The 22,679-nt window shown below is 35.8% G+C and overlaps 1 long non-coding RNA gene across 2 annotated transcripts in view; it reads left to right on the top strand.

The window, feature by feature from the left end:
• LOC128250479 (uncharacterized) overlaps positions 1–22,073 on the top strand; it is a 147,836-nt gene extending 125,763 nt beyond the window's left edge. The window contains exons 3-4 of one of the 2 annotated variants that reach the window (XR_016240785.1): positions 15,845–15,914; positions 21,725–22,073. This is a non-coding gene — a long non-coding RNA (uncharacterized LOC128250479). Of the gene's footprint in view, positions 1–15,844; positions 15,915–16,499; positions 16,779–21,724 lie in introns of those variants that run through there. The other variant, XR_016240780.1, reaches the window with a different exon arrangement.
• The last annotated feature ends 606 nt before the right edge of the window (positions 22,074–22,679 follow it).

Genomic DNA, 22,679 nt, shown 5'->3' with positions numbered 1-22,679 from the left:
TTTTGTTATGAACTGAAAATATTTGAAGAACCAATATCATTCATATTGATCTTATTGTATCAATATTGATACAAAGGATACAATGATTAAATAAAAATGATTAAATAGGATTAAAAGGAGTGGCTGTGTGGTAAGTAGCTTGCTTACCAACCACATGGTTCTGGGTTCAGTCCCACTGCATGGCACCTTGGGCAAGTGTCTTCTACTGTAGCCTCAGGCCAACGAAAGCCTTATAAGTGGATTTGGTAGACAGAAACTAAAAGAAGCCTCTCGCATATATATATATATATGTATATGTTTGTGTGTGTCTATGTTTGTCCCCCTCACACCACTACCATTGCTTGATAACCGATGTCGGTGTGTTTATGTCCCCTAGTGTTTTGGCAAAAGAGAATGATAGAATAAGTACTGGACTTACAAAGAATAAGTCCAAAGAATAAAGTGATTTGTTTGACTAAAAGCGGTGCTCCAGCAAGGCCGCAGTCAAATGACTGAAGCAAACAAAAAAAACAGGAAGGATATGATTAGATATAAATGATTGATCTGGAAGACACTACCATTGTACTTACTGGTGATGGGGACGTCTATTATCTTCTACTTGTGAGTCACTAGACTGCGGCCATGCTGGAGCATTGCTTTGAAAAATTTTTAGTTGATTGAATCAGCCCTGGTGCTTATTTTATTATTTTTCAGCCTGGTACTTATTCTATCGATCTGTTTTGTTGAACCACTAAGTTATGAGGATGTAAACACATCAACACCAGTTGTCAAACTGTGGTGGGAGACAAACACACACACACACACACACACACACACACACACACACACACACACACACGATGTGCTTCTTTCAGCTTCTGTCTACCAAATCCACTCGCAAGGCTTTGTCAGTCAGTGGCTGTAATAGAAGATGCTTGCGCAAGGTGCCATGCAGTGGGACTGAACCTGGAGTCATGTGGTTGAGAAGCAAGCTTCTTACCACACTACCACATGTGTAAAGACTGAATATACACAAAAATTATTTAGCGTCTAACCCCAGCTACACCAGCATTTTAACTGGCAGCACCCTGGGTAGCAACATTGCCACACTTTCAGATAACAATTATTGTAAAAATTCTTCAAATTATCATTTGCTCAGCAGAATTACTGTACACCATTATAGATACATAAAACCATTAAAGTAGAGACCCATACCCCAGCTTTTGGTCCCCATACCCACAAGAAGTTTGGCTGCCACCCACAGTTAAGATCAGCTTGTCTAATTCTTAAGAAATTCTTCACTGCAGGCCCTCGTAATTCAGTTTTGGAAGTGTACATTCTCTAAATTTCATTTCACTTCGTTATCAAAGATGTAAACGTAATCGTTGAGCTTCAAATGTAGCCTTTTGTTGAATGAAAGAGAGAAAGACAGAAAGAAAGAAAGAAAGAAAGAAAGAAAGAAAGAAATAAAGAAAAAAAGAAAGAAAGAAAGAAAGAAAGAAAGAAAGAAAGAAAGAAAGAAAGAAAGAAAGAATGTAAAAAAGGCTTATCTTTTGACCTTTTACCCTTGAATTTGTTACTCTGATGAAGCCGTTATGAAATATGTTTGTGCATATTTATTAATGTGTGTGTGCGCGTGTTTGATAATTCTATCAAAACGTACACAAGTTTCCTGTTTGCCATTGATAAGAAGACACCAAAAGTAGAGAACGGTGATAAAAGTACAAGTTTTGCAGGAGCTCATTATCTTAATGAGAAAGATAATTGCTGTTGATTCTTACTTCCAAGCACATCGTGAATATAAAACTAAGATAAACTCAGGTAAGTAATCTAGATTATATATGGAGAAACATAACTAAAGCCATCTGAAAAAAAAAAATCTTTGCTTTTTGCATTGAAAGCGAGAAAATCAATGAGTTTTTTTCTTTGGATTTGTTTTTTGCTAACAGCTGGCTTAGCCTTCTGCAAAGATGGTGGTGATGGCAGTGGCGGCGGTGGTGGTAGTGGTGGCGACCATCATCATCATCATTTTAATGCTTGCTTTACCATACTTGCAATGCATTGGATGGAATTTGTCAAAGCAGATTTTCCATTCCTGTTGCCAACCTTAATATGGCTCCAAGTAAGATAAGATGTCTCCATGACCAGTCACATTTTGCAAGGAAGACTGGAAGTGATGAATGCTGCTTGTATGACAGTGACATTTGTTTACGACTATCGTGCAATGTCAAAACAGGTACACTAACACACTGACACACACACACACACACACACACACACACACACAAACCAGGCTTCTTTCGGTTTCCATCTGCCATATCCCCTGAAAAGGCTTTGTTTGTCCAGGGCTATAGAACACACCTACCCAAGGTGCCATGCAATGTAACTGAACCCAAGACCTCATGGCTGGAAATCAAACTTCTTAACAGCACAGCCTTGAGTATAATACGCAGGAAATTTTTAGGGGGCTGTACCTCTGAAAAACCTAAACTTTGTGTATAATACGCACCCCTTCTCTAACTTGAGTCAAGGAGGTCTGTATAACGTCCTTTTTGTAAACATATATACGGTAATGTCCTTTATTATTATTGTATTTATAACATAATGCAAACGTGAAGCTTTTTTGTGCACTTTGTTTGCAGAAAATAAAGAAATAACACTGAAAAATAAATATTAAGTAAATTGCCTTTGCATACTTATTACTATCAGTTACAAGCCCAATATCACAAAATGCGTCTGAATAAACATTGCCGGACAGCAAATAGAGACTCGGACATTGCTTAGAAAATATTTTTCATTTTTAACCTCGTATATAGTACGCACTAGGGATTTTGACCTTTAAATTTTGGGAAAAAAATGCGGATTATACTTTAGGAATTATGGTACATACACGTCCGGCATAAAAAAAGGCATGCCGTTCTGGCCAGATGTCTAAAGTGTCAATATTATCAAGTGCAATAATCAGTGTGAAACCAACAGAAACATTATGATCTTCTATCTGCCATAATCTGTAATATATTGATCAACAATATATCAAAATATAACTACACTATTTCCCATATTGTGTTTTTGTCTGACTTAATAATTCTTTCCAATTTTGGTGCAAAGCCAGGAAAGTAGTAAATCGATTACATCAACCTCAGTATTTGACTGGTATTTAACTTTATTGACCCTAAAACGGATGGAAGGCAAGGCTGATGCCAGCAAGATTTGAACTCAGTGTATAAAGAGCCAGAAGAAATACCACGAAACCATTTTGTCTGAAATGCTAATGATTCTGCAAGCCCACTGCTTTTCTCACCTGACTAACCAACTAAATAACCAATTAGCTCACTCACTAATTAACTAATAACAATGATAATAATAATGGTGGTGGTGGTGGTGGTGGCAGCAGCAGAAAGAAATCGTACCAGCTACTGATGAGGGTGCAATGTCTGTTGTGGCTGTACAGGCCCACACAGGAGTGGCAGTCATGCGTAAAGCGACTGCATTGAAGGAGCTCTCTGCCGGCACTGTTGGTTTTTCCTTCGGTCGAGTGCGACTTCTTTACCTGTTTTTCTTCTGCTTGCTTCATCCCCTTTTGCAGTATTTGCCTCCAGTGTGGGCAATCATTTGCAATCTTCTTCCATCTCAGGACGTCCAGATCAAGCAACTTCATAACTCTCTTACAGGCATCTTTGAAACAAACATGAAGTTGTCCTCGTGCTCTTGTGCTGGTAGCCAGTTCCCCATACAGGAAGTCTTTTGAGATCCTTCTGTCTGGCACACGATGAACATGACCGAGTCAATGCAAGTGACACTATTGCAGCAAGTTGTGTATGCTGAGTATCTTGGCTCGGTTGAGGACTTTGGTGTTGGTGATGTGGTTGGTCCACTTGATGTCCAAGATGCGTCTTAAATTACAAAGGTGAAAGACATTGAGACGCTGCTCCTGTCTAGAGTAGAGGCTCCATGTCCCACTGCACACCTTATAGACAACAATTTTGGTCTTTACGGGGGGTTCAAAAAGTCTCTCCACAGTGAGTTTTTACCTCCAAGATGTACTTCAAAACATGTAGAAGAGTCAACTTATGTACTGAAATTGAAGGACGGCACTTTCAACACCTCTTATAAGGTTTTTTAAAGCCTTGTAAAGTCTAATATATTCTTTTGTAGTCTTCTTATACCATCTTATAAATATTTATTTTGCAATAAAACACTTACTGTGGAGAGACTTTTTGAACAGCCTGTATATAATCAAGAAGAATGGGAAATTATACATCTTCCAAATTTATTTTATTAACATAATATTCTCTGTTCTTCTTTATGATGTCTTGATTTACGTAGTCCATGTGTTGCAGGCAATCCAATGAAATGAACTCAAGTCTTACTTATTGAGTGTGGTACAGTTTGTTTATGTTAAATGATTCTGTCTGTTTCTTTGCATTCAATGTGGTTAGCCATATCTGGATTATTTCAGACTGCTTATAAAGTACCTGCCCAGATTCCAAATCTCTATTCCTTTGTGTTATGTGTATATATATATATATATATATATATATATATATATATATATTCAGAGGCACATATACATATGCACACAGACACATACACATATGCATATACACATATATATACACATATATATACTCATATGCATATACATACATATACATATACATATATATATATATATATATATATATATATATATATATATATATATATACACACACATATGCATATACACATATGCATATATATATATATGTTCACACAAATGCATATACATATATATACATACTCATACACATATTAACATACATGCACACAGACACATGCACATATATATATGTATACAAACAAGAATGTGTATATATACATACAGACAGTTGTATTTTCAAATGCTTTGATTGAAGCTTTGTATTTCTGCTGACGAACACAAAAGCTAAAGACAAGAAACGAGATCTTGGTGCAAAACATGAAACGAGAAGCAACTGACAACATCACTTGAATATAACAGAGATGAGGGTGAGTGTGAGGAGAGTGTAAAGAGAGAGGGGGGGAAGAAGAGGAGAGATAGGGGGAGGAGAAGAAGATAAAGATGATGGAAGAACAACAACAGAAGATTTAGAGCAGAGTAAAGAGGAGGAAGGGAGAGGAGGTGGAGGAGGAAGGTGGATGGAGATGAGGAAGACAGGCAGTATTTTCAGTGCAACGCAGCTACTGCATCGTCTATTGATCGTCAAGAATGGCACTTAGAGAACTCTTGTTCATTTGTTTATGGTGTGGAAATATTTCGTTTCAGATGGCATCATCATCATCGTCGTTGTCATCATCATCATCATCATCATTTAAATTTCGTTTTCCTTGCTGGCATGGGTCGGACTGTTTGACAGGAACATGGTTTCTACTGCTGGATGCCCTTCCTAATGCCAACCGTTTTACAGAGTGAACTGGGTGTTTCTATACACCACCAGTGTGGGTGCATTTACATTGCACTGGCACGGATGCATTTTACATGGCAAAAGTGGAATATAAAGGAAATCAGAATAGAGTACCCAGTAGAACTGTTACAAAAGGTTTGCCTCCTCGACATAACCAGAATAACCAGGAGAGTATTAGATAGTTGAAGAGAACAGGTAGCAAGCCTGCTATACATGCAAGACTCCAGGAGCTCCAGCAAAACATGAGTTAAACGTAATAATAATAAGGAATATATTCACAGACATGACAGAGTTGGGACCTATATACACTGTAAGCTGTGCCAACACTATGGGAATAACAACAGAAAAAGGATGGTATAGACATATGCCAGTAAAGGTCACAAAAAATAAGAAAGCAACCATACTCTGCGATATATCAATACACACAAATAGAGAAATTAAGGCCAATAGGCCGGATATAGTTGTCAGAGATCATGAAGAAGAAAAACTGTTTTCTAATTGAAATATCAATACCAACAGATAACAATGTGTGACAAGGCTGGCCCTTTGAATTACAGGCACAACAGAAACAGGAAGTAAGAGTGAGAGAAAGTTGTGGTGAAAGAGTACAGCGGGGTTCGCCACCATCCCCTGCCGGAGCCTCATGGAGCTTTAGGTGTTTTCAATCAATAAACACTCACAATGCCCGGTCTGGGAATCGAAACTGCGATCCTACGACTGCGACTCTGCTGCCCTGTTCTATATTGGCATGGGCTGGATGGTTCAATCAGCTCTTACAAGTCAGAGGACTTCATTGAACTTCAGTATCTACTTTGACATGGTTTCTCTGGCTGGATACCTTTTCTAACACCAACCACTTTACATTGTGTACTGGGTGCTTTTTCCATGACAGCAGCACTGTTGAAGTAACCAAGTAACTCACAAGACAAGACCTTTTGACCGAGAGGTGGGTTTTTTGCCAAAGTAGAGTATTTGGTTCATAAGATGATTGTTGGGAGTAAAGACTAATGTGTGATACACTGGTGGAAAAAGAAAGGCAAGAAAGAGGACATTTTATTCTGCAATTCATTTCTATTCCTTCAACAACTAGAAACTGTATATTTGAAATGGTAGAATCCATTTTTAATGAAGACATGTTAAGCTGTATTAAGCATTTTAGCAGAGATGCTCTGAGCTACGATTAGAGTTAGTAGAGTTTTGCAGTAAAGTAAGGGAGATAATCCTCACATTAAAGAGTTCTACTACTTTTCTTCACAGAGAAAATCTTGTTTCAGAAAATAGATAATCATTGGAATTCGATATCACTACAAATGACATTGTTCAGATTGTAAACTTTATGAAGTCAAAATCTCTCAATAATAGATTCTTCAGTAATTTTTGTTCTTTAATCAGATCTGAAATCGAACATTTACAATATTATTTCATGATCAGATAACAATTTGATCTTCAGAAAAGTTCTGTTGTGAACTATGTCACAATCAAGTGAAGTAGACATTTTTTTTTCCATATAAAAAAACAACAAACATAATCATTCTTCAGCACCGATATTTTCAGATTCTAAGTGGGTGCTTCAATTAGCTTTTCTTTCTAATATTTTTTTTCCAACTTGGATGACTTAGTTATCTTTCTTCAACACTCTGATCATACAATTATTGGTTTAATGGACAAAATAAAAGAATTTAAAGAAAAACTATTTTGTGGAATAGGAAAATGGAGCACAAGAAGAAAAAAAAAAGCTCCATTTTTTTTTTTTTTTTCCCCAGAATTCACTCTACTAAGAGAAAATTATGATAATAAATTTAATGGCGTACAAAATATTATCTTGGAACCATGTAAGAAAATTGATAACGAAATTCAATTATTACATTCCAACAGGAGAGACTGAGAATTACAATTGGATGAGAATTGCATTAAGTGTCAACGTTAATGATTTTCTTGAAGATTTTGTGAAACATTAATAAATTTTGAGAATTGTTTAGTGAAATTTAAAAATGATCAGATACTTATAATTTCAATAAAAAGTCAAATCTATTAATGCATTCTGGAAAGAAAAGAAAAACAATTCTTCAAAATGAAGCAGTGCTACTATACATATAAATATAAAATATTATTTAATAAGCACAATATATGTTTTTATCTGCTACTTTTAGTTTCATGTGCTGAAAGCATGCCAGATAGTATTTTTTAACATGTCTGGTGTCCTAGCGCAACCATCAGGCACTGCCCACATAGCATAACAAACTAAAAATGGGATGATAGGATGAGAGAAAAAGTGAGATAAGGTGAGATAAGGTGAGAAAGAAGTAGATATATAACACACTGCTGAATTCTAGATCCAAAATTTTCAGTGGTTGTAAGCATATGGTTAAGTTCCTGTCGATGAATTGGAAAATGCCACCCTCTCTGAATTGGACAGCTATACCACAAACTCTAAGCCACTATCCTTTCAGCCTTATATTTTATGGTTTAAGGGGAAATAGCTTTAATTCCCCCATTTGCTTCTTTCTGTTTTCTTTTTCTTTTATATCTACTTCCTTCTCGCCTTTTCTCACTTTTTCTCTCATCCTATTTTAGTTCATTATACCATGTGGGCAGTGCCTGATGATTGTGCTAGGACACCAGACATGTTGAAAAATGCTGTCTGACATGCTCTCACCACATGAAACTAATGATAGCACGTAAAAATGTATATTGTGTTTATTAAATAATATTATATATTTAATAAACACTATTAGTTCCATGTGCTGAGAACAAGCCAAACATTGCTTTAAAACATATTTGGTGTTCCAGGACAAGCATCAGGCACTGCTCACATAGCATAACGAATTTGTTCACAGTACATGAAACTAATAGTAGCACATAAAAATATATACTGTGTTTATTTAATAATATTTATCTCTCACTAGATGGAGTATTTTTTTTGTTGATCTTACCATCATGGAACAGCATAGTATATATATATATATATATATATATATATAACACAAACATACATGCATACACACATACATATATGTATCATTATCAACATCATCATTTGCTGTCTATTTTCCAAGCTGGCATAGGTTGGACCAATGGCATATATATATGTATATATATGCACCTGTGCTGGTGCCATGTAAGGGGCACCCAGTGCACTCTGTAAAGTAGTTGGCATTAGGAAGGGCATCCACTTGTAGAAACCATGCCCAAAATGGACAGCTGGATCCTGGTGCAGCCCTCCAGCTTGCTAGCTTCTGTCAAACTGTCCAACCAATGCCATTCAGGAAAAGATGATGATGATGCTATATGTGTGTGTGTTTGTGTGTATGTATGTGTGTGTGTAGTGAAGACTGAAGGATTATGTTTGTTCGATACTTTGAACATCATTTTTCCTTGTTTATTTCTTTACTAATTCACTCCTGGATTAATAAACCAAAATACTAATTGGTAATAAACTTCAGATATACAGTTTGCACCTGATACATGGATTTAACAACTTGTTTGGATTATCATAATCTTGATTGAACATCCTGTTAACCTAGTTTTGTTTACACAGAGTACATTCAGAGGCATTTGCCCGGATTTACTTAATCCCTCTTTCCTTACTTATTATATATTGTGAGAATTTACAAAAAATACAAAAGATGAAGATGGATGTGTAAACAACAAATGTCTTTTACATTTCGAGCCTATGCTCTTTAACAGAAAGAAACACAGAAATAAACAGTGAGAGAAATATATATATATATATATACAAGAATAAGGGCAGGGAATCGTCAATTAATAATAGAATTAATAATTAACAATTTTGCCAAGTAGTTCAGTATGAAAAAACCTTTATCGGTAAAACCATTTATCATCATAAATATACAGGGATTAGCATTGAGTTGCTTCTCCAACATACTGAAAATTTAGAAATAGCAGTAAAAAAACTACTGATTCTAAACTACAAATTTTGAAAGGAAAGAAAAGAAAGGAAAGAAATAACTGAGAAATGGCAAGTTCACTGCAGTTTTTTATTGATTTTACTACACCATAAAAGTCTTCCCAATGCAGAGTCTATTTCATCATATATACATGTGTATATATGTGTATATATATATATATATATATATATATATATATATATATATATATATATATATATATGAGGAACAGATTTTATTTGAATATATGACTGCATTCAAGTTTTACCTTTTTTTATTTTAGATTTTTTTGCATTTTCTTATTAGTTTTCTTACAATTGGTTTGGAACATTAAAGTTCCTAATTTCATATTTGACATTTCCAGATCTTCAGTCGCATTTTCAAGGAATGAATACGTTTTGCTTCTGTATTGTTTCTTATATTCTAATTGAATTCATTTAGACTTCCCCGCCAAAGGATTTTTTGACCATTAGCTCCATATATCAGCAGTTATGTGTTGATTTGTTTGTTGTGGTCAAAATTTTTATCATTATATTTCTATGTTAGTAACCACATGTTAAATTTTTTAGGCATATATTTTTGGTTTCTTGATTTTTGCATTGCATTGTGATATGGATAAGGCTCCCCTAATTAGTCTTCTGTTTTTGTGAAGAATTTCATAAGATAAATTCAACCAGAACAACACAGGCACAAAATGTATTTAATTCTTGAAAATGAGACTATGAATATATAGAAACATTGAATATTAATTTAGAAACTTTATTGCTCCAAACTAACTGTAAAAATCTAATAAGAAAATATGAAAAAATCTACAATAAAAAGGATAACTCAAATACAGTCGTGTATTTGATGGAACAGAAAACATATGTAGATATAATGTAGTAAGATTGATAAAAAGAATTCAATGAACTGCCGTGAGGAGTGTAAGTGTAAAATCCAACATTTCAGACAGTGTCCTTCTTTGGGAAAATGTTGAAAGGAAAGAAATAACTGAGAAATGGCAAGTTCACTGCAGTTTTTTATTGATTTTACTACACCATAAAAGTCTTCCCAATGCAGAGTCTATTTCATCATATATATATGTGTATATATGTGTATATATGTGTATATATATATATATATATATATATATATATATATCTGCATGAATTGGGCTTTTGACTTTCACAAACACACAAATCGAACTAAGAAACCAGTTGCAGTTGAAATATTAAAAAACTAGAACTTGAAAGATTTTGTAAAGCTGTTAAAAAAACAAGGTCCTCTTAAAATGGCATAAATGCTTGTATAGTTTGATGTATGGTGAGTCAAGCATTCTGGAACATTACTCTAAAATGGGTGGGGTGGGGAGTGATGGGCAAGTACAGAGCATTCGTAGAGACTGATACTTAGAAAGTTATGTACCTGGCTGCTTTATAATGAATATTACTAAATCTTGGCATAGTTCAACAGACATTTCCAGATGCAATGCTTAAACACATCATTAGCATTGTAATCTGGAGTCATTGAGGTTTCGAGTCTTGTAACATACAACCTCCTCCAACTGATCTGACCAAAGCTGATCAAACCTATCCCTGTGCCCAAGAGGTACATCTTTGTAATGAGATAGCAAAAATATGGAAATAAAATGAAATAAAATAAAAAAATATCCTTTAATGTACACTGCATTAAAATAAGCTATGAGCACATGGTTTGTTCTGATTTTCAGTATCCTGATTGTCAATTAGACTAAATCATGTGCTCAGAGCCTGTAGATTGCTTGAAGATACAAGACACATTATAAAAACCTGCCTAACCCTGTGCCTTTTTGGCAAGAAACTATCAGTAGCTCTTATTTAAATGTAGTGAACATTAAATGCTATTTATCTCTCACTGGACGGAATACATTTTTTGTAGGTTTACCTTAACAAGACAGTAAACTAAAATTTAAAAAAAAAGTTATACACTAAATCTCTTCTTCCTTGGTCTTCGGTTTAAAATTCAAATTCCTAAGTTTGTCAATGTTCATCTAAAAATGATTATCTCCCTTACAATAACTGGCCACCAGGGCACACCACATGTTCCAAATCTTTATATAATATTCTATAATCCTGCAACTTTCTTCTTGCAATAATCAACATAATTCCATTGAAGTAAGTCAAGTTTTTATTTTTTGTTAAATAAATTTAGTAAATCACTGTATTTGTAAAATTAATTGCTTACTCACAGATACACATGCAGTTTTCAGGCAATAAAATTCATTTTCAATATTTGGTAGATTTATGGATAAAAACAGCCAAAATTATCTGCCATTTTTCCATTTTATAATACTAATTCAACTTTTCTTCCTTAATTAAATATTAAATTAGTTTTCACTATATCTACGTTTATACTAAATATACAAAATAAATGAGTCTGCAGTGAATAGGACACAGTATGGCTGAATGGTTAAGTACTTCACTTTGCAATCCTGAAGTCCTGATTTCAATCACATTGCAAAGCATCAAGGAAAAGTATTTTTTATCATAGCATCAGGTTATAAGTGAAATCAAGTAAATGGAAACTGTATGGAAGCCTGCTGGATGGATGGTACCTGTAATTCAAAGATTCAGACTTGTCACAGTGTATTATGCTGATTCCACGTGAGAATTACATTAAGGGTACACACATGACTGTGGAATACTCAGCCACTTGCACCTTAAATTCTATGAGCTGAATAGTTCAGTTGATTGAACAACTGAATATTCACCACTGAAACTGATATAAATCCATTCCACTTAGGGAAAAGGACAAATGCAACTTTTTAGGATTTCATTTCCTTGAAAACATGTTTATTGCAAAGTTTTGGTTCCTATTTTAAAATCCAAACATAATTTGGGTTGCTATTTAAAAACAAGTAATTGAAACCAACTGGAAAATGAAATATAGTTATGGTTCTTCACTTGTCAGTGGTGGTGGTAGTGGTTAGCTCACAGCTGTCATCGTCGTCGTGGCACTCTGTTGGTTACGACGATGAGGGTTCCAGTTGATCCGATCAACAGAACATCCTGCTCGTGAAATTAATGTGCAAGTGGCTGAGCACTCCACAGACACGTGTACCCTTAACGTAGTTCTTGGAGAGATTTGGTGTGACACAGAGTGTGACAAGGCTGGACCCTTTCAAATACAGGTACAGCAGGAACAGGAAGAAAGAGTGAGAGAAAGTTGTGGTGAAAGAATACAGCAGGGTTCACCACCACACCCTGCCAGAGCCTTGTGGAGCTTTAGGTGTTTTCATTCACTAAACACTCACAACGCCCGGTCTGGGAATCAAAGCCGAGATATCACGACTGCGAGTCCACTGCCCTAACCACTGGGCCATTGCACCTCCACTAGCTCATAGTACTATATCAATGATTCTCTATATTTTGTAATTCAGGGATCCCTTTCACCAAACAGTATTTTACAGACAGCCCTTCCCTGCATTTGGCAAGACAAACAGAAGCTAATTCTGTACAGAAGTTTATAAACCATATTCCATTATTTTATTTAATCAAGGCAGAAATATGAGAACACGAGACAAAATGTTTTGCAGAAGTTCTTCCAGTTTTATGTTTTGAGTTCAAATGCACCAAGGTTGACTATACTTTACATTCTTTTGAGACCAACTAAAAAGGGACCAGTTGAACACTGGGGTCATGTAACAGACTTACCCTCTCCTTTGAAAACTGGCTGAAGCGAACTACTCCGGAAAATATTCGTTATTTCCTTTGTCTTCCTTGCTGTTGTTGTTGTTGCTGCTGCACTCGTTGTTGTATCATCATCATCATCATCGTCGTCGTCGCTATCACTGTCATCATTATTGATACCATTTCCGTCATACCTTGCTGATGTCGTTATCGTCATCGTCATCACTAATACTGCCAACACCACAACCTTTGTGACTATCACTCTTGCTGTCAGTATCACCACCACCACCACCATTGCCATCCTCTGCCTCCTCCTCCTCCTCCTCCTCCTCCTCCTCCCCCTCCTCCTCATCATCATCGTTGCTACTGCCACTACCTCCACTACTGCCACCACCATCAAAGCTGTTATTGTCATCATCACTATCATCATCATCATCAACATCTTCATTATCATCACCACCACCACAACTACCTCTACCATAATCATCACCATCATCATAATCACCACCATCAAAGCTGCTGTCGTCACTGTCCTCATCACCATCATCATCATTAGCAATATAATCTCAGTAACCGTAGGTCTTTATTGAAGTAGTTCTGTTAAATACGACTTAGCTGGAACCAAAATTACTAACAATGATGTACTAATAATGTCAGTCCATCACACACACACACACACACACACACACACATGACATGCATCACTGACCTTCTGCAGTAGAAAACGAAACTAAGTTCCAGATCTTTCTATCAAGTTTTATTATTTACTGCAATGGCTGTAGATTGCCGTAGTCATGGGAACTAGTTGAACTCATTTAAAATAATTAATTGCCCTGTCGGATGATATGAAAGTTGTATAGAAGAAAATCGTTGAGACGTTAACGGAATAAATCTTTTACCGATTTATTGTATTCGGTTGATAGTTACAAAGACCATTTTGCTTATTTCAGTTCCATACAAATTTATTGCCCCTGGACTGGTTCTTGTGCGGGTGGCACATGAGATGCACCATTTTGAGCGTGGCCGTTGCCAGTACCGCCTGACTGGCTCCCGTAGGATTTTCGAGCGAGATCGTTGCCAGTGCCCCTGGACTGGCTTGTGCGGGTGGCACATAAAAGACACCATTTCGAGCGTGGCCGTTTTCGTGCGGGTGACACGTAAAAGCACCCACTACACTCTCTGAGTGGTTGGCGTTTGGAAGGGCATTCAGCTGTAGAAACTCTGCCAAATCAGACTGGAGCCTGGTGTTGCCATCTGGTTTCACCAGTCCTCAGTCAAATCGTCCAACCCATGCTAGCATGGAAAGCGGACGTTAAACGATGATGATGATGATGATGATGCAGGTATGGTCATGTGATTAACAAGTTCATTTTAATAATGAACTTATTGTATACAGAGCTTGGGTGTGCTACAATTCATCAGAAGTAAGCAAAACTGCATGAACAATGCATAGAATGATGCACAGGAAGGGAACAGTGAATGGGGCTTAAAAAAATGGAAGAAGAAACAGGGGGTGAGAGACATCAGGTGTACTGTTAGGAGAAGAAATAGGGATGAAGGACATCGGGTGTATGTGTATGAAAGACATCAGGTATGCAAGGATGAGGGACATAAGGTGTACAGAGATGGACATCAGGTGTGCAGGGATGAATGACATCAGGTGTACAGGGATGAAGGATATCAGGTGTGCAGGGTATGAAGGACATCAGGTGTAATTTCAAGAAGCATGGAAGTTTTGAAGGATGTTGTGTCTTAATAGCTAACAACTGATGCAGGTAGTTTATTCCATGGTTCAGCGATTCTGACTGTGGGAAAATCATGTGTAATCAGTTGTTGCCTATTTTGATTGTAACAGGCACTACTTTTTGGTAATGGTCTCATTCCATCAAAGCCTCAACTCATCTTAGGTCTTGCAGGTGAAATTTGATAAACAGAATCTCTGTGGTTGTCAGTCCGAGTGCACCAGTTCAGCTTGTTGAACGGCTTCAGAGGGAATTCATTCTATTGCAAGATTTTAGCCAAAGCCTCCAGATGTATTGCTTCCAATAAAACATGGGTTAAAGGCTCATTCTTAACAAAAGCCCAGCCAAAAAAGGAAAAATAAAAAGATATGGACCCAATTTTCTTCCTCTAAGCAAACAATAAAAAAACAGAAGCAAAATTTTTTTTAATAGCAACAGAAGCAGCATTAATATTAGTTTCAAAATTTGGCACAAGGCCAGCAACTTTTTTGGTGGGGGAGGAAAAGCTGGTTATATTGATCCCCAGTACTCAACTGGTACTTATTCTGTTGACTCTGTAAAGGACGATAGACAAAGCTGACCTCAGCTGGATTTAAACTCAGAACATAAAGATGGACAAAATATCGCTCACCATTTTGCCCAGAATGTTAACAATTCTGTCTGCTCACTGCCCTATAAGCAGCATTAATACCAAAAGGTAATATTTATCCCCACTTAAAAGTGAATGTTGTGTTAGAACACAGAATACTGCATTAGTTGCCACGAGAGAACCTTTCATATAGACTTTTGGTGCATATAAATACTCTTGTTCATATCACTAGTGGAAGATAATCAGTGCCAGGACTACCAGATCACATGATCTCGGCCTTCCTTGGTTTTGTCAATGGTAGATGCCCAAAAGCTAGAGATAGCAGTGATTCCATCTCTAGTGGTGAACCATATTGTAGGGTAGGAGTGAGAGACCAGATTTGGCCAGTTTGAAAATAAAACAGAATATTTTGGCCGGAGATGGCCAGTTTAAATGCTAAAGAGCTAAAGGTTTCTGATTTAGGTACCATACCAACAAATTTGAGTGGAAGTTGGGCAGCCAATACCATTGGCCTTTGTAGCTGACTAGTTCTTTCTTTTATTCTTTCCAAAAGGATGAAAGGCAAAGTTGACCTTGGCAGGATTTGAACTCTGAATGTAAAGCACCAGAAGAAACACTGCAAGGTATTTTTTCCTTCTTAACAGGTTAACAATTCTTCCAGCTTCCCACTTTCTCCCTAATCAATAGAATATAGAAAACGATGTAGTTTGGTTTATTATTTCTCTCCTTGTATTCTAACGAAATGGGAATGTTATGACAAACATCAGAAACTGGAATTAGGAAATAGTTATTTATATTTACTGCCATGTCACATAAAGTAAATGACAAAGGTCAATCAGAAAAAAAAAAAAAAAAAAAAAAACTGATTAACACACATTTATCATGTGTTGCTCAATATTTTTATTAATTCAGTGATTGTAAGCCAGCTATCTCCTGGTACAACGCTTTTCCAAAATGGTTGCTTATCAAATCTGATGATCAAAAACAGCTGATAAATTTATGTGAACTTTGAACTGTGAATTAGCAATTATACCTGAATATAAACCAAGACACTATCATGCACAGATAGATTAATTAATTAATTAATTAATTAATTGATTTAACAGTTTGGTTTCATTATGGGTTTATGATTGGTCTAGATTTCATGTTAACATTTATCATTGTGATCTCTTTTGATTGTAATAATTGATGCATTTCTTCCTTGACAGCCTCATCCGATTCTATAACGAGGTAATCAATGATGTAACAGATGTCGCACACTAATCACGGCCCAATCAACTTTCACTATTAGTCCCTATCGAAAGCAAAATCAGCAGGTTCGTTAAATCGAACATCATATCAGGCCAAATCCTTATTAACTTTGGAGATGTTTGTCTTTCAAAAAAACTCTTCCAACTTAATAAACACTTTTGTTTGTAAGATTCAAATGATTTGCTAAAATGGCAGTGGGTTTTCAGAGAAAAGATAAACTAATTCCACTGTTTCATTCTGCCCTCATATACATATACATATATATATATATATATATATATATATATATATATATATATATATATATATAGATAGATAAAACTTACTTGAAAGAGAATGCGTGGCGTTCAATCATATAATAATATAAATAATATATATATATATATAATAATAATAATAATAATAATATTATTATTAGGGATAAAAATCCAAATTTACAGGTAAAAACTCAATTAAAGTTGATTGAACCTTGGTTCTTTTCCCTAAAACTATATATATATATATATATATATATATACCGGAGTAAGCACATGAAATGTGCAACAAGGTGGAAAAAAGAGTACTCAAATACCAGAGGTAGAGTAATATATATATATATATATATATATATATATATATATATATATATATATACACAAGGTGTCCACAATTGTTTATCTTATGAATTTATTTGCTCCATGTAGCCACATGGGGATTAACACATACTTTAAGAAATTATTATTTCTTATATTTAATTGTTTACGTTATAATTTTATTTATTCCATGTACCCAGACTTCGTGGACACTCTGTATATGAGGGGATGCTAAAAAGTTCCTGGCTTTAGGTAAGAGAAAATAGAGGAGGATCAGTTAATTATGATTTTATTCAACATATTCTTCCCATCTCAGATTCACACACTTATTGCAGTGGTCCTTCAGTTTTTCTAAGTGTTGTAAAAGAACTTCAAAGCTTGGGCCTCCAACAAGGCCTTTCACAATACTTTTAAAGCCAAGAACTTTTCAGCACCCCCTCATGTGTGTTTCTGTGTATGATGATGATGATGATTGCCTCATTTTGTCAGTTGACGGCTATGTCACTGAATTTAAGTGACAAAAGCTTTTACAACACTTTTGCCCCTCACTCAAACGAGAGATAGTCTTAAAAGAATTTGAGCTTGCTGGAATTTGAACTCAGAGACCTAGAATGAATGTCACTGGTCATTCTCTCACCAATGGCTCTACCAAACCACCACCTTGTCCATCACACCAGACGTCCAGGTACTCTAACTTACAGTCTCTACAATTTCCTTCAACTTCTCTCATTTCTCTAAAATTACCTTCATTTTTCCAGCATCAACTGATTTAGTCTCTCATCACATTCATTGTTCCAAAGGATTAAGGGAAAAACTAAAGAAGACCCCTAAAATTCACTCCATAAATGCCCACAGGCATATGGCGTAGTGGTTAAGAGCGTGGGCTACTAACCCTAAGATTCCGAGTTCGATTCCAGCAGTGACCTGAATAATAATAATAATAATAATAATAATGATAATAATAATAATAATAATAATAGCATCAAAAAATACCTTAGGAATGAGAACCCAGGTTCGAAATTTCCCCAAGACACCTGATGAAGGTTGGAGGGTATATCAGTTGAAACGTTAACAACAAACAAGATGAGGACAAATATCCATCCAATGTAAATAATGTACATAATTCCTCATCTCTTAAATATAGAACTGCAAAGAAATGGAAATGTCTCTGCCCAGGTTTGAACTCATGATGTTGAGATATGTAACTCAATGATGAAATTCCTTTCGCCTGATACACTTCTATATCTACTCCTCTACCTTGAATCATATTAGGAATTAATATGAGAATCACTTGATATCTACTGCTAGTCTTTCTTGAGAATGGTAAGAAGCATAAATAAGATGAAATACGTCTCTAATTAAAATTGATTGGTTTGAGGCTTCAACTCAGCAAGTTATTAAATTATATCTATGGTGTCCCTTACAAGCTGTATTAATGATTCAGTTGACACTTTCTCTCACCTTAACCTTATTTTCCATCTAATCATACAACGAACGCATTGCAGACGTCTTCTGTCGAGTGACATGGCTGTCATTTTTTCACCAAACGTGCAAATTTTCACATTTCTTTTCCCTTTTAGCTTTGTCATTTGATTTCTGCTTTGAAATTTATCAAAATCTATAATTATTATTATCATTATTATTATATTTATTATTCACTGAGGTCAACTTTGCCTTTCATCCTTTCAGGGTCAATAAATTGAATACCAGTGAAACATTGGGGTTGATGTGATCACCTAGTCCCCGCACCCCAAATTTCATGCCTTATGCCTTTAGTAGAAATTATTATTATTATTATTATTATTATTATTATTATTATTATTATTATTATTATTATTATTATTATTATTATTATTATTAAGGCGGTGAGCTGGCAGAATATTTGCAAGCCAGGAGAAATGCTAAGCGCTATTTCGCTTGTCACTGCATTGTGAGTTCAAATTCCACCGAGGTCGAATTTGCCTTTCATCCCTTCGGGGTCGATAAATCAAGTACCAGTTATGTACTGGGGTCGATCTAATCGACTCTCCCCCTCCCCCAAATTTCAGGCCTGGTGCATATAGGAGAAAGGATTATTATTATTATCATTATTGTTATTATTATTATTCTAATTATTATTATTATTATTATCATCATCATCATCATCATCATCATCATCATCATCATCAAAGTGGTAAGCTGGCAGAACCATTAGCATGCTGAGAAAAGTGCTTATTGGCATTTCATCTGTGTTTGTTCTGAGTTCAAGTTCTGCTGAGTCTGACTTTGCCTTTCATCTTTTTGGGGTTGATAAAACAAGTACCAGTCATGTACTGGAGTCGATGTAATCAACTTGTCCCCTCCCCTGAAATTGCTGGCTTTGTGCCAAAATTTGAAGCCAATATATTGTGCTATTTTAGATATTGTAAAGTTGCCACAAAATAATTTCACAAAAAAAATATGTTCGTGGAAGCACATGGCCTAGTGGTTAGAGCAGCAGGCTTGTGGTCGAGGGATCACGAGTTCGAATCTCAGATCGGGCGATGTGTGTGTTTATGAGCGAAATACCTAAGCTTCATGTGGCTCCGGCAGAAGTTAACAGTGAACCTCTGCTGACTCTTTCGCCCCCCAACTTTCTCTCACTCTTTCCTCCTCCTGCACCTGGCAGCTCACCTGCGATGAACCAGCGTCCCGTCCAGGTGGGGAACCTGTACGCCAATGTAACCAGGAAACTGGCCCCTTATGAGCCTGGCATGGCTCGAGAAGGAACAAACAACAACAACAACAACAAATAGGTACAATTAAAAAAGATATAATTTAAGGAAACAAGAAATAACTATCTGTTCTACAATAGGGAGAAAGCCTGAAATTTAGGGGAAGGGTCTAGTCGATTACATTGACCCCTGTACTCAGCTGGAACTTATTTCAATGAACCTGGAAGGATGAAAGGCAAAGTCCACCTTAGCGGAATTTGAACTCAGAACATAAAGACAGATGAAATAACAAAAAGATGGAGAAAACATTAGCTACATGAAGCCATCATTATCGTCTTCCTAACTTCACCAGTACTACAGCAATAGCTGTATCGAATATGGGAGATTTTTCTGTTTCATCCTGTATTAAATGCAAAAATTGACACACTGGTGGCAGAGTTGCTCCAGAGTTCTTAGCAAAAGTACTTTAAGCTCAGGCTAAAACATCAAATCAAGTACACTATGTTAAAAACACATGAAAACTTCAACAAACTTGCTATGTATTCTGAAAAAAAATTTTTTAAAAAATGATATATTTAATTGATAATTTTCTTTCATCTTGTTTTGCAAGTTTTTCAGTTAGATTTGCACACAGCACAGTCGTTGTTTGTTACTCATTCTTTTGTGAACTAAACTCCATTAAATGTGGGGATTTTCAGTGAATAGCAAATTTTTTAACACTATTATTGTTAATCAGAGCAGAAAATATATCATTAACAACGAAAGAGTAATTTAATAAGTCCAGTTAAATCATTAACTTGTTTGACAATAACGGAATTTAACCTTTCCCTTTTCTTGAGAAATGTTGAAACAAAATAATGATATATCTATTCATTCTTAACATGTTTCTGGTAGAATCAAATGCGAGTATCTGATTGCTGTTGTTTTTCATAATCAGAAAACATCTCCCACTGTTAGATCATACACGTTCATTACACCCATGATTCTTAACATTAACCAAGTTTCTACATTGAGATCTGCCAGAAGATATTAAGAACGAATAGCTACATTATTGTTTGGATTCTTGATGTTCTCTGTGCACTTCATGAATTATTATCTGTTTGGCAGGCATTAGCACCTATCAACAGATAATTTACCAATTTCTAGAAACAAGAGCTAGCTGACTTCCTATTTTTGTTTCTTAGATCAGAAAACAAGTAAGCATTACTTCTGAAAAAAGAAAAACAAGGAAACACTGTATATATCCACAAAATCTCCAATCACCCCAACTATATTTAGAAATATGGTAGCAACTTATTCTCCAATATTGTAATTGTCAATAAAACAGCCCTCTACTTTAAGGAGAAGCTTGCCAGGAGATGTTTTGCTTAGAAGTTAGTTTGTATGGAGAATCTCTGATCCACTTTACATTCAAGGAGAGTTCAGAAGCAGCAAAGAATCTCATTCACACTCACAAACACAAATTCCATTAACTTAAGCATCACTACAAATAAAGCAAGGAAGTTTCTATCTCACAGAAAGAGCCATTTTCTGATTACACAAATACTATAGACTCTTTAACACACACATCCTTAACGTTAGCTACTTTTGCCTAAACAATATCACTTCCAACATCACACGAACAAGTCTCCATGTCAAAATCAAGCCACTACTTTGTTTAGGAGATTCTGTCTTTCCACAGCCTTGGTATATTAATAAACCCTCATTCTACCAGAGCAATATGGGACTTACTGATAATGACTTCTAGAAACAACACAGCCAGCATCTGCACTCCATTAGGAATAGAAACAGGGTAAACTCTACTTCACTGTCTTGTTTTGTCTGAGATATCAGGAAGCAAGTTCACAAGAACCCTTTTCTAACCTGGAACATTGTTGATAAAACTCCCCTTTGGTCTAATTATTTGTGTAATTACAGATTCTACCTGGTCAAGAAACCGTATATACTAAAAGAAGCCAAAGTATTCATCAACAAAAAAAAAAAATCTACAGTGATTTCTAGCTGTTGTCACACAAGAACATTTTTCTTGGATCATTTTCAAGTGATTGACCTGGAAAATTATGCCAGTCAACGATTGCAACATAGAAGAGTAATTCAAGATAGACTCCTTGCTGAAGAATTTTGAACCTGTTGCTTCCCTTACAACCTACCAGTTTTCTATGGTGTCCTATAAATGGCCTCTGGCAGTTCGCACCATGAAGCCTGCATTGGCAAATGGAAGCCAAAGTTACCAACTCTCAGTTTGGATCTGCTTTTCAAGTCGTAGGTAGCTAAAATTTTACTCCATTTCTGACTCATGAGTCATAACTGTCCATCTTCAAACATAAACGGGACACATTGTTCTGAGTATTCCTTTCATTCCTTTTTTTTTTCTAAAAGTGTATATACTTAGGTGCAGACCCGGTGGTTAAGAAACTTGCTCTGCAGCCACATGATCTTCTCTTCAGTCTCACTACACATCACCTTCAGCAAGTGTCTCCTATTATAGCCCTGGGCCAACTAATGCTCTGTGAGTGAATTTGGTTGACGGAAACTGTGTGAAAGCCCGTTGTGTATATATGTATGTCTTTAATGTTTGTCCCTCAATTGCTTGACAACTGATGTCGGTTTGTTTACATCTCCTTAATCTAGCACTTCAGCAAAAGATATCCTTAGAGATAAGTACTAGGTTCTTCAAAGCGGTGCCCCAGTATGACCGCAACCCAAGAACATACATTTTTTTGGCAAGATAACAGAAGGATCAGTTACTGTTTGGGAGACAGGAAAGTTTGAATGTTGAAGGGAATATTCTGAGGTATTTCATTCTGCTCCATATTTCTCATTTATACAAACATCGTTGCTGGAAATATCTTAATTTATTGATAAATAATTA

Source organism: Octopus bimaculoides, chromosome 1, assembly GCF_046866305.1.
Source record: "Octopus bimaculoides isolate indiv1 chromosome 1, ASM4686630v1, whole genome shotgun sequence".
NCBI classification, from domain to species: domain Eukaryota; kingdom Metazoa; phylum Mollusca; class Cephalopoda; order Octopoda; family Octopodidae; genus Octopus; species Octopus bimaculoides.
Note: the sequence above shows the minus strand (reverse complement) of the source record. Positions and strands in the feature narration are given on the sequence as shown.